This window comes from Vespula pensylvanica, chromosome 11, assembly GCF_014466175.1.
Source record: "Vespula pensylvanica isolate Volc-1 chromosome 11, ASM1446617v1, whole genome shotgun sequence".
Taxonomy (NCBI): Eukaryota; Metazoa; Arthropoda; class Insecta; order Hymenoptera; family Vespidae; genus Vespula; species Vespula pensylvanica.
The window spans coordinates 3,761,676-3,773,853 of NC_057695.1; the positions used below are offsets into that span (position 1 = coordinate 3,761,676).

At 41.8% G+C, this 12,178-nt stretch overlaps 1 protein-coding gene across 16 annotated transcripts in view; it reads right to left on the reverse strand.

Annotated features, from left to right (window-relative positions):
- Nucleotides 1–12,178, reverse strand: part of LOC122632969 (protein turtle) — a 188,610-nt gene that overhangs the window by 66,410 nt on the left and 110,022 nt on the right. The window contains exon 1 of one of the 16 annotated variants that reach the window (XM_043820304.1): nucleotides 9,104–10,914. The exons of the other annotated variants lie outside the window; for them this stretch is intronic. The gene's annotated coding sequence lies outside the window, so the exon portion shown is untranslated. Of the gene's footprint in view, nucleotides 1–9,103; nucleotides 10,915–12,178 lie in introns of those variants that run through there. 16 annotated transcript variants of the gene reach the window in all.

A 12,178-nucleotide genomic window follows, 5' to 3' on the forward strand; every position in this document is an offset into this window, starting at 1 on the left:
AAATTTCATCAATCTTTTTAATATTTTTCATTAACGAAGAACGGAAGTGATTGTATAATAAAACATCAAGGATCGTAGATCCTCATCATTGAAGAAGAAAAAGTTCGAGTAGCCTTGTCTTTCCGGTTGAAGAAGCAAGGTAAGACGGAGATAGAGAGATTGAAAGAAAAGGGAATGGAGAGGAGCACTTGGAAGGTTGCTAAAAGAAAGCGAGTCTTTCTATCGAGTCGGTCAGCAGCCCACGCTTGCAATTGAATCGATCGTGCCGAAGGAAAGTGCACTTATTGTTAGCCGTCTCTCGCTTGTCTCGTCTCACTTCTGTTCTTGTACATCTACACACCAATACTGGAAGAACTTTAGCAGGGTGCGAACAATAACGATTGCCTAGAACATACTTTGGTAATTCGTGTGTATATGTGTGGGAGAGAACTAAATATTAAAGGGAGAAAATGTATTGATTGTACAGGAAAGAAATATCAAGGAGAAATTTCGAGGATATCTCAATAATATATATTATAAATATAATTACACTTCAGTTGAAAAATAACAACGAAAAACACGCAAAGCGTTGATCCTTGAAAAAAAAAAACGATGTAACAAAGTTTTCTTCGTACCGAAGAATCACAAAATTTGTTATTTTCGAAATCGCCTTGATCCATTCCCAGATAAATAACGTGATCGGAAAACGAACTAGAGCCCAAAAGGAAGTTGGGAGAAAACTCCTTAAACTTTTCCTAACGGAGGGGGAAGGCTTTCTGATAGAAGGAGCCGGGTGAAAGAAAGGAATTGTACTTTTCTCTGGCGTTCTTCAAGCATGGAAACCAATTTTAGGACTCTCCGCGGGATCAGCTCGGCTCAGCACCTACCTCAGAAGCGTAGCAAAAATCAAATAACACGCTGTACGAGTTCTACGAACTTTTGTTGATCGTGAGAACGTTAGATTTTTAAAAACCTCGGAAAGAAAGATTTGAGGAATCTTTTTGCGAACGTGTCCGCAGGAACGTAAAGCAAAGACCATCAATAGGTGATTGTTATTAAAGTAAACGATCCTATTAACAATGTCAGTTAAAAATTAATGCTTGCGAAGATCATATACGTTCGAAAGACATTACGAAACACGTAACCGCAAGATAGCCCTGTGGCTTTTCGCTAGACCTATACAAATTCGAGAGGACAGACTTTGCTAACTAGCTTTTAACGTGAAATCGCTAGGAGAACCGTCGTTCCCATAAATGGGATAAGTTCTCGTTTCTCTGGTAACAACCATAGCGCTTGTATCCAATAGCTTCCCATTAAAACCTTATCTGCTAACGTTTCGCTTTTATCCTTTCCAAGAGTATTGCCTTTTGACTAGGAAATATTGTGCCAAGGATTGAATCGATATTAAAGATCGAAATCATAATCCATAAAGATAAAGGTGACTCGAATTTAACGAGCGAATAAAAAGAAGCTAATTCCGAGACAGGTTTCTCAAAAGTTACCCTTTAATTCCATTTCCTTTAGCAGAGATCTTGTAACACTTGACATCATTTTCGATGGAGATCTTTCAGTGCACATACTAGCAACCGTATACATTTGAACGCACACATCAGGATGGAATATAACGTTTAAACGGTGTCTACGAGCTGCCTAAAGCAGCCGGCGCAAACTTACTTAGCCGAGCACGGAGTCTCGAACGAGCCCACTTGCATAATACTGAGATGTAGAGAAAGTGAGAGAGTTAGTATGTGTATGTGAAAGAGAAAGAGAGAGATGCAAAGATTGCATGTAGACAGAGGGTGACAAAGTGGAGCACTGCGGGCTGCTCGCGTACGAAAACGGAGAATCGTGGACGAAAACAGGAGCAGACGTTCGAGAGAGGAGGAAGAGAGAGAGAGAGAGAGAGAGAGAGAGAGAGAGAGAGAGAGAGAGAAAGAGGAAAGAGAGAAAGGGAGAGCAAGAGAGAGAAATAATGCTTCCTGTTTGAGTTACGTCGGATACGCGAGTGCATTTAAATTCCGCTTAAAGGGTCATTAAGGGTGAATTAGGCGAGACAGCTATGGCCGAGGATCAGTTCCGATTTTAGAGGAGGTAAAGTCTACGTTCGGGTCGCGTAACTTCTGAATAATATTCTCCATTGGGATATCCTTGACGGGGGTTGAAGTAAGGGGTAAGAAAATGGAGGTAAAGTCGAGTACAGACCGTTTCGTATCCAAATGCGACGAGTACGCTTCCCTGAAATATTATTCCCGACGTGCTTTTCTCTCTTTTCCTCTCCCTGGTAGCTTATAGTCTTTTCTCTCTATCCCTCTTCGTCGCACCCCGTTCTCGTCACCACTTTTCCAACCCGCTCGGTCGTCGTCCCCGAAGTCGAGTTTTAAAGTGCACTCGAGTTCGACTCGCGCCCGCCCTAGGCGGCGTCCTGGCTTTAACGGAATTCGAAATTGATATGGTACTGGATAGGCGAGACGAAAAGTGGAGGAGTAGCATGCAAAAGGAGGAGAGAGCTACTTTACTTCTGCAAAAGATCGACTAATATTTTTCCTGTGATGTATTGGGTGTTTTATTTTTATTAAAGATACGTTTCTTGTTTTACTATTTCTTTTTTCAATTACCATCGTCAACGTTCGATTTAATATTATAGTCTGTTGGAAAAATTGATCTTTTTCACACTGAAACACGAAGCTCGCAGAACTTGGGTTTCTTTGAGTTTCCAAAAACAAACATAGTAAATGTACATCGTAGAAATAACATAATGGAATGTTCTATCGGAAACACGTTCGCTGTGAACGTTCCGGAGTTAAAATAAATGGCGATACTAGCGTTAGCGAGTACGTGAAAGGTATTTCGTGAAAAACGAACAAAAGGAATAGTATCGAGAGCGCGATATAGGTGTAGTATCAATGCCGTTGAATAACTGTTATCGTTACTCTGCCGTTTTGTGACTGCACCGCTTATTTGTGCTTATACGTGCAGAATAGCGAAATAAAGAAAAAAAGGGGGAAAAAAAGAGAAAAAAGGAAGAATAAATCAGTCCCGATAATATCTACTTCCGACAGAAGCTTTTGAAGCATCCCTTTCTCGGCACTGGATTCGCTAGTTACGAAACACTTTTGAACAATGCATTCCAACGAGAGTCGCTAATAAACAGTCACAGAAGTTGATTAAACTTTCTTCATTAAAGATCAACTCGCTCGTTGGCGAGTTGCACAAGACATAAAAATTAATTTTAATCAAACGATGTAATCTCGTTTCGAGCTTCTACTGCAACGAACGAGGACGTTTAATTTTGAACTTGCGTCATGGTTGCTTTCCACCTGCATGGAAACTATATTTTCCTCTTTCCGATATATTTGATAACACTACCTATCGGCCAAGCGTAATTTTTGTCTCGCCGACTTTCGCTAGCAATTCGGCCACTGACAATACAGAAAGTCGGCCTTGCGATAATGATTATACTGTACGCGGCTCAATTACCAAGTGCAGAAGCGGTAAATGTAAACGTAATAGATGCCGGCGTATCGATATAACGATACGCGATAGCGGGGGTAGATTTTATGAAAATCGATTTTGTATAAACCACAAAGCCGTCTGGTGCATTAGCGCGAATAAATTTCTGACTGATGCTGGCTGCCTGTAAATGGTATGCCCGCGATCGATCGGTCAGCACTTCCTCCTCCTCTTCCACTTCCTCTTCCCCTCTTTTCACTCTTTCCCTCTCGCAAAAACGTACGATAAATACATAGGTGTATATTCTACGAACGACATATATACACGTAGGTACACACCGACACAACGAATTTATACGAAAATCGCGCGTTTTATACCCAGCTGTAACTCGTATCGCTGGCATAGCTTTACGAAGATCGTTAGTACTCATTACAACTAACGTATTTGGGGTCGAGTACGTACGCGTAATTCGGCTTCTACTGTATGTCAATGTAATATACGCATATCGAGCTCTCGTAATCCTCTTTGAAAATTTACTATCGTCGAAGTTATGGCGTGGACAGTAGTTGTCGCTATCGATCCGTTCGCTTTCATTAAACAAAAGATTCTATGTAAGCGAGTGGAAAATTTGAAAAAAGAAAAAGAAAAATGCGTTTTGTCGCAATCTCTCACGGTAACCTTTTGTCAAGTTTGTCAGCCAATTTGACAGGAACAAAAGATTTGGACTCTGGTAAACGATTGTCCGACCAATACAATGAACGCGACGAGAACATAAGCGTCGATTTTCCGCCATTGCCCTGCGTTTACATTGAGAACTAATCGCGGTTACGTTCGAACCGATGCGCGGCAACAATCGCGACCGTGCGAAGAATGACAAATCTATTTACCATCGTCAATATTTGTCACCAACTTGCCTCGATTCATTGAACGGAGTAGTCCGGCAATATGGCCGAACATACTCGGCCATCGTTAATTTATCGAAAATCTGCAATTCGAAAAACGAGGTCGCCTTGAAACAATCAACAAAATCGATAAAAAGTAGTTATCAGCGATCGTCAATATTAGCTTAAGAAATTTTAAACCATAATATTGTCCTGGAAAAGTTAAACTCGTTCGCGTCGATTTTTCCAGAAAGTCGAAACATACCCTTAATTACGAGGGATGTTTCGAGGTACTCTAAGCTACTTCGTAGGCACGTTGTCGGAGTTGTCACGAACAGGAGGAAGCAACCGGAACTCTACCGCAAACTCTGAGAACGCAGCGAAGCAACGAAATTCGTTTCCCAATGTCCGAGTTCAAAATTACGAGTATTCGTGTTTCACCTACTAAACAACCAACGGAACATTATCTTGCTGATTTATTAGCGTGACCTGTGAGAACCGACTTTTTTCTGCGCCCCAGTGATATCGATGAGTCGGATTTTAAAGGACTGACAACGAGCGATTACCACGACTCCCTTTATTACCGTACTCGTCTGACTAATAGTCGACGCACTCACTAGTCGTAACTATTTTTTCCTCTGACAAGCTGGCAAAGATCTCTTACCGCGAGATCGCCATATCTCGATTACTTGCTTTCATTTCCGATAAAACATCGCAGCGACTTAAAACGATGCGAATAAGTACGCTGATAGCGGAAATTAAAAATCGATCCTGGAAATATCATAAATATTTCACTTTTTCTCTGCACGAATGAATAGTCGTTGAAATGAAATTCCTACGAAACGGGCAACGCTATTGTTCTATTTTTTCTTTCTTCTCTTCTCTTTTCCTTTCTTCTCTTCTCTTTGCTTCTCTTCTCTTCTCTTCTCTTTTCTTTTCTTATGGAGAAGCTATAAAAGTACAAACTATGAAATACATCGGTGGAGAATTCATGCTGCGTCACGTGAACAATGTTCTAACAAATAATTGAACTGGCAGGACGACAGTTAGCCATGAGAATCCGGTTTTAACGACGATTCGTCACGGAAACTCGCGGAAACGAGAAGCGGAATCGCTGTCGGTTTAGAGAATATTGGTTCTCGAGTTACATACACACACATATCGCAAACACGCGTAGATAGATTCGAGGTCTCGCTAGTTCGACGTCTTACGTTTACTTGTCCGTTTAAGTAGACGGTACCGTTGCATATTACCGACATTTCGAGAAGCAAAGAAAAGAGACAGAGAGAGAAAGAGAGACCTTCAACCTTCGACCTACGAAAAGCTATCGCGTGTTCTCGAAATCGGCATAATCTCGCGTTGGCCTTTCGATCGCGAACCTTAAGCCGAAGGACAGATCTTGTCTCTTGGTCCGTCCATTTATTTGGTCAGTTTACGAACGAAAAAAAAACTGTCTTATTTGCTTCGTTAAAAAAAAGCAGATATGAAAAATAAAGACTTGAATTACTGCAACGTAATCGAAATGCTCTCACGCAAAGGTACACCATTTATATCGTATTTATTTGGAGCAAACTTTCGGATGTAGAAATAATAAAAACAGAATTAATGGTATGAGTAGTACAATTCCAACAAATGAATCGTAATAAATAAATTCACTTTGTCAAATAAATTGTAAATGCGACTACTCGCTTTGAGGCGCATCGATCGATTCCTTTTAACGGTTCGCCTAATCTACTTTTCAAAAAAAATGCACAACGAATTCGGAAATACCGTTCGACCACGTCGACATCATTCTTTCTTCGAAGCCGAAACGGTCCGAGGCGATATTTCTCAGCGAGCAACGTGCGCTGCGTTCGCTTGATGGCCCATAAAAATTGACCGGTAAAAATGGCGATGCAACTGCGTCCTAACCGCGATTAAATACGACGTCCATTAATAGCCGTACTGTCATATGCCTGCTCGTTTTTGGCCGTTTGTTTAAAGAGAGGGGTCTTGAAATCCGTGGCAAAGCTACATCTGTGAATAAAATACGGAATCCTATTGTTCTCTGGTCTATGACGTCTGCGAATTCTAAAGCAGGTGGGGAACAACTTTTAGAGTTAATACGATACTATATTTTTACAGTCAATAAACATTTAAGCGTTGCTCAGAGATCCATAACAAGTAAATTAAACTACCTTTTGTTTTAGTATACTTATAAAAATTAGCTGTTGATGAAATCGTAAAGAAATACAAATTAGTAAGGAGATAAGGAGTTTCGTATAAATTTCCTTGACGTATTACCATTTTTATCGTAAAAACGAGAAAGGGAAAGAAAGAGAGAGAGAGAGAGAGAGAGAGAAAGAGAAAAAAGTCGATGATTTACACCGGCGTCGATCGTACTCGATGTACTTGACATCCGAGCTCGACGCATTCGATGAGAGGCCGACAATTCAAGGCAAGCGATCCGCAATAGCTCCGCAATAGCTCCACGCTAGCTCGCACCGGCAATTGCAGCAGTTTTCGTTGGGAGTACCCGATTTCGAACCGACGGAAGGGTTGCGCCGTTAGGGAAGAGAATTTCGACAGCTTTGCCGGGTCAAGTGAGATTAAACGAGAATTTGGTCGGTGGAAATGTTGAAACGTTGCTCGTGGTAAAACCTCGACGATTATACGAGCTGACTGCGAATGAAACAATGCATTTTTCTTCCGTCATCAGCCCCTCCTGTCTTCTCTATCAGTTTCTCTTATTCATGGTTCTTTTTTCGTAAGCTCTATAAACGTTTGGTTAACTCTTAAGAATGTAACGACGAAGAAGGAAACAAAGCTTTTGAATAAATGCTTGTCACGAAGATGCTATCTTTTCACGTCGACGATAAAAAACAATAGTAAAAGAAAGAAAAAAAAAAACTCCAGCAAACAATGCTCCCGATAACTCGAGCTTCTCCCCTTCGTTACGATTTAATCGAGCATCTTTTTTTTCTACATCTTATCACTCATCCGTTGTTTCGAGACGAATACCAAATGAACCTAATAAGATTTCTCTGCATTTCTTCAGAAACGTTCATTTCTCTTTTGTCTAAAACAATCATCTGCTTCCTGATTTTAAGAAAAGATCTTCAACGCTAAACTTTAGGATTTATTATAGACTCGTACACTTAAGCGCTAGAACCGTGTTATCAACTATTTATAACAATCTCGAAGAAAACAATTTTCCCGTCACTCTTCTCGTTCTATTTTAACAATGAACGACGTTTTTCCCTCTTTCCTTTCTCTTTTTCTTAATATTTCTGATTACGTGTGCCGAGTAAAAAGCAGATGGGGTGGAGTATCGCAGGGGGGAATTCGCGTCGGGGTATAAATCCGTGTAGAGTCGGTGAAACGAGCAGAAACAATAACGGGGTGAGGGTCAGATTCAATTACAAGGAATCGTGAAAGTTCCACCCCTTTCTCTAGACTCGCCTCGGAAGCCAGTGCGCTCTTCTCCGTCTACTTCTCTTCTTTTCCACCGTCAGGCCCCTTAACCTAATTTCGCGCTTTTGCCGGCCAACCGAATGGCTGTCGAACGAAGACTAATGTTCGTCTAACCGCTGGTTTCTTACCGTAATTCTACTCATTTTTGCTGCCTGAATTTTCTCGAGGTTTAGAGTTGCCTACTTTCTCTCTTTCTTTCTTTTTCTATTTTTTCCTTAAATCCAAGTTTAAAGTTAAAAAATTTACTTCCAGATGTTACATCACAGCAGTAAATCTCAGCAAAAGAGTTTGCTTTTTCGAAGAATCGAAAATCATTTTCGTAAACGGTCGTAAAGGTACAATAAATGTAAAGAAAAACGAATGTCACGAGTTCCCGTTGAATATCGCAATCAACGTCCCTATCGATCGAAGTGAATTTTAGAGAGTATCGAATACGACTACTTCAGGAATCGGCTTATGTCGTTTGCGTTGCAGGTGCTCGCATTCGCATCGATAAGTCATAGACTTACGCGCCTCAGCTGTTTTTACCGAAGCGTCGAAAGCAACGACTACTCGTAAATAACGATACATGGAGGGATGGAAAAGAGGAGAAAAGAAGGAAAATAAAAACGTGGGAAACAACTATCGATCATTTTGAAATTATTATATATCTCGACTAACTGTAAACACGCATTTATATGTTCTATCCTATATTTTCTTTATCCTTAAAACAGTAATGATCGAAAAATAGATCCAATAAATCAAGTTCTATCAAAGACATTGATTGATTCGTCAAAGTGCAAACGAGATAAGAAGCACTCACTATGTAAGCTAATGTTGCTTCAGAGGTTGATCATTCTGCTTTCTACGTCCATTAACCCCTTAATAAACACATCACACGCATGCGTTTACGCAAAGTCACGATACCAAGGCACTCCCACTTTATTCGCATAACTCGACTCGCGTAATCATGAAATCATCTCAAACGTCAAAATAAAATATTCTCAAAGAGAATTAGATATATTAAACATTTTGGACGTAAATGAATACATAGAGTACACGCTAGTCCTTCACCCACTTCCAATCGTAAACGAGGAACCCAACCTATGCGACGGCGTTGCAACCTGCATCCAGCATGGAAGGAGGCCATGTGGACTGTCAATCTGACCGAGGAAAGGATAGAATATAAAAAAGAGCACACGAGGAGGGGATAAAGCGCGACACTCCACCCCACATGGCTCTCTACTTCGTCATTTTCTCTGGCCTCGAGCAAGGTTATCTAACCTTTTCAATAACCAGACGCATAAGGATGAGAATAGGAAAAAATAAAGAGGAATCGAGCGATAGTAAGTTAAGCTTACCAAGGAGCACGTTAAATCCGGATCTTGAGTTTTCTTCTCGTTCTCTCTCTTTCTTTCTTTCTCTCTCTCTATCTGTCTGTCTTTCTCTCTTTCTCTCTCTCTCTCTCTCTCTCTCTCTCTCTCTCTCTCTCTCTCTTTCTCTCTTTCTCTATTCGGGGTGTGGTTCCTTCGCGTGCGGGCGGAGCCCCACGGGATTAAGGACTTTGGACTTGGCCGGATTCGGGAAACTCGCGCTCGTCTATGTGCGTGTAAGTCTTTGGATATGTACGTATATCTGTGCGTGTTTAGTTTTGTCCGTCTATCTTCCTTTCTTTCTCTCTATTTCCCCTTCTTCGTAACAAGCAGCAGAGTGTGTTGCAGAAGAAAAAGTAAAGCTGGAGAAAGAATGATAAGTAAAAAGAGATGGTAAAGAGAGAGAGGACGAAAGCGAGTTCGGTATATGTGTTTATAGGTATACGCGTGTATTCGTGTATGTGTGTATGTACGTGTAATGCGATAACACGGGTAAAATTTGCTTGGTACGCGTTGGCTTAGGACAACAACATTAGCAAGGGTTTAGGTTTCGGAAGAGATGGACTAGGACGAGGGGGAGCGGTCTAGACGAGGTCCTGCCTTCGCTAGGACATTGTTACTCCTGCTGATCCGTTTTGAAGAGACTCGGCCGCTGTCAACTCGGTCCAACCGCGATGGCCACCCTCGCCTATCTTCGCCGATGTCACTTCAACTTCTTCAGATCCGCAAATGTTCTGAAGTATCCTTTGATAAACACCCCGACGATTAGTCTGTTTAATCAAATGACTCACTGCTACGCGACATCTTCCACCAACTCGTCACAACGTTGGCATGGTTGTCGGGAAAATAGAGAAAAAGTTTACACACAGAGAGCAGTGCTGGGCTCTTGTCGAGGCAAAGTGTCACGCACGACGCGAACGGAGTTCGATCCAAAGCGCGATGCGGAAATTCCGTGGGAGTATTGAAGCGACCTTCGGAAGACACAACCTTCAAGATCGATTGAGCCCACGACACAGCAACCGTTTTGACTTATTCAAAAATGTCTCGTCTCTTTTGGAAATATCTACTTCGAGCAACCAACCCTTTGACACTTGCCTTTTCTTTTTTCGATCCCATTAAGAAGATTCTAAAGGGACCACATACGCGCGTATGGTTTTTGGATCATCTGTGTCTCTCTCAGATATATACAGAACACAAACGATTTGATCGCACAAAACAAATGATCACAAGTTGTGCCACTGCTGAAGGAGGGAAGGAAAGAGAGAGGGAGAGAGAGAAAGAGAGAGTGAGAGAGAGAGAGAGAGAGAGAGAGAGAGAGAGGAAAAAGGAGAAACGAAAAATCGAAGAGCACAGAACGCTTCTCACACTCGCGCAAAGCTTCGATCGAAAACACCAATCCGTGAATATCCTGCGAGCGAAATGTCCTTTTCGACGAAGAACCAAGTCGTGGTTCGAAGAAAAGCCGAGATACAGAAGCGCGTAACACGCGACGAGGAAAGATGTCGAGCTGCCGCTTGCCTGGCGGTGGTGCGCGCCGCCATGACAGACTCTTGCCTCCTATCAACCCCACTCTCACCAAACAACCCCTACTCTTCTATCTCCGTCGCCCTACTACTTCCCCTAACCTTCTCCCTCTCTCTTTCTCTCACGTAGCGTCCCTTGTCTGCGTTCTCCTTCCAATCCCTCGTTTTCCACCACCGAGCTACCTTGCCTTGGCCCCACCAACGCAATATTGATCGGGCGGAAGGGCGGCATCCAAGAACGTAACGACGCTTTCACGGGCCCCGGACGATTTTACAAGTCACTCTCTATTCTTTTCTTTTTCCCTTTTTATTTCTACTTCTCTCTTGTGTCCTCGCTATCTTTCTTTGTAACCCCTTAGTCCACTTTGTCTTTTTTTCGTTTCTTCCTCTACAACTTTTTCATTTTTCTTCTTCTTCTTCTTTTCTAACTTCTTTTCTCTTTGTCTTCACCCCCAAAGTATCTCCCTTTTCCCAACGAAGTTTCCTCGATATCCACGCCTTTCTCCCCTCGATACTTGTACCCTTAGACGAGAGCACCGATCGACGACGTTCGAGGACGACGCACGTGGAGCGTAGACTCGAGAGCGAATATTGCGACTTCGTTTCTCTTGCAGGTTGGTATCTAGCAGTCGAAGCTTTACGGCTCTTTTCAATGTAAATGCTTATGAGGGTGAACGGTGAAAGAACTTTATCTTCTCGATCGAATTTATGTCATCATCGAACGTGAAAATTAAAATGATCGGATGAATATAAAAGATCGATTAATAGTTGCTATTCTCGATAAATGGTTTCGATCGTTAGAGAAGAAACGAGAGAGAAATAGAGAGAAAAAGAGAGGGAGAGAGAATAAGAGAGAGTGTGAGCGAAACATAAGATAAATTGATAATAATGGGAGAAGCTACAGCGTCAGCTCAGGTAGCTTTTGACACCTGATCCCCTTTCTTGCCAGACAGCAGCCTCGCCGTTAATCAAGCGCCGTTTCACCCCGTGTATCCACGACCCACAAAAGCCGAGCTTTGGCTCGTGCTGTGATGAAATGAATCCTTTGCAACCCCTAAATAATGTTGAACGCATTGACCAAACCCAACCGCCCTACACTACGTTGTAAGAAATGTAACGCCCACGAGTATACGTATTATGAATTTGTCCAGCGAAAAGTGTTCCTTTTTCCGTGTTGCTTCTTTTTTTTTTCATCATCAGTTTATATCTTCCAATAAGTACTTTTATGGTACGTCGCTTTATTAATTAAATTTATGAAGAGTCGATAATTTGCCGTAAGCTGGTTTATTAATAAATTGAAATGTTTTAAACAACGCTGCTAAAATGAACAAAGCTATCTTCTACTTGATCGAACCGACCGATATGAATTTTTCATGCAAATTTTTCTTCATCGGATATTTTCCACCGATACGTGACTCAACGTCAAGAATTGCAGAGTGTATTATTTAACGGATTACGGATGTAACGCACGAGAGACTCGACAGATTGCAAAAAGCATTTAACGCGATGGCAATACTGTAAAGTGCCTCTTCAATGCGAA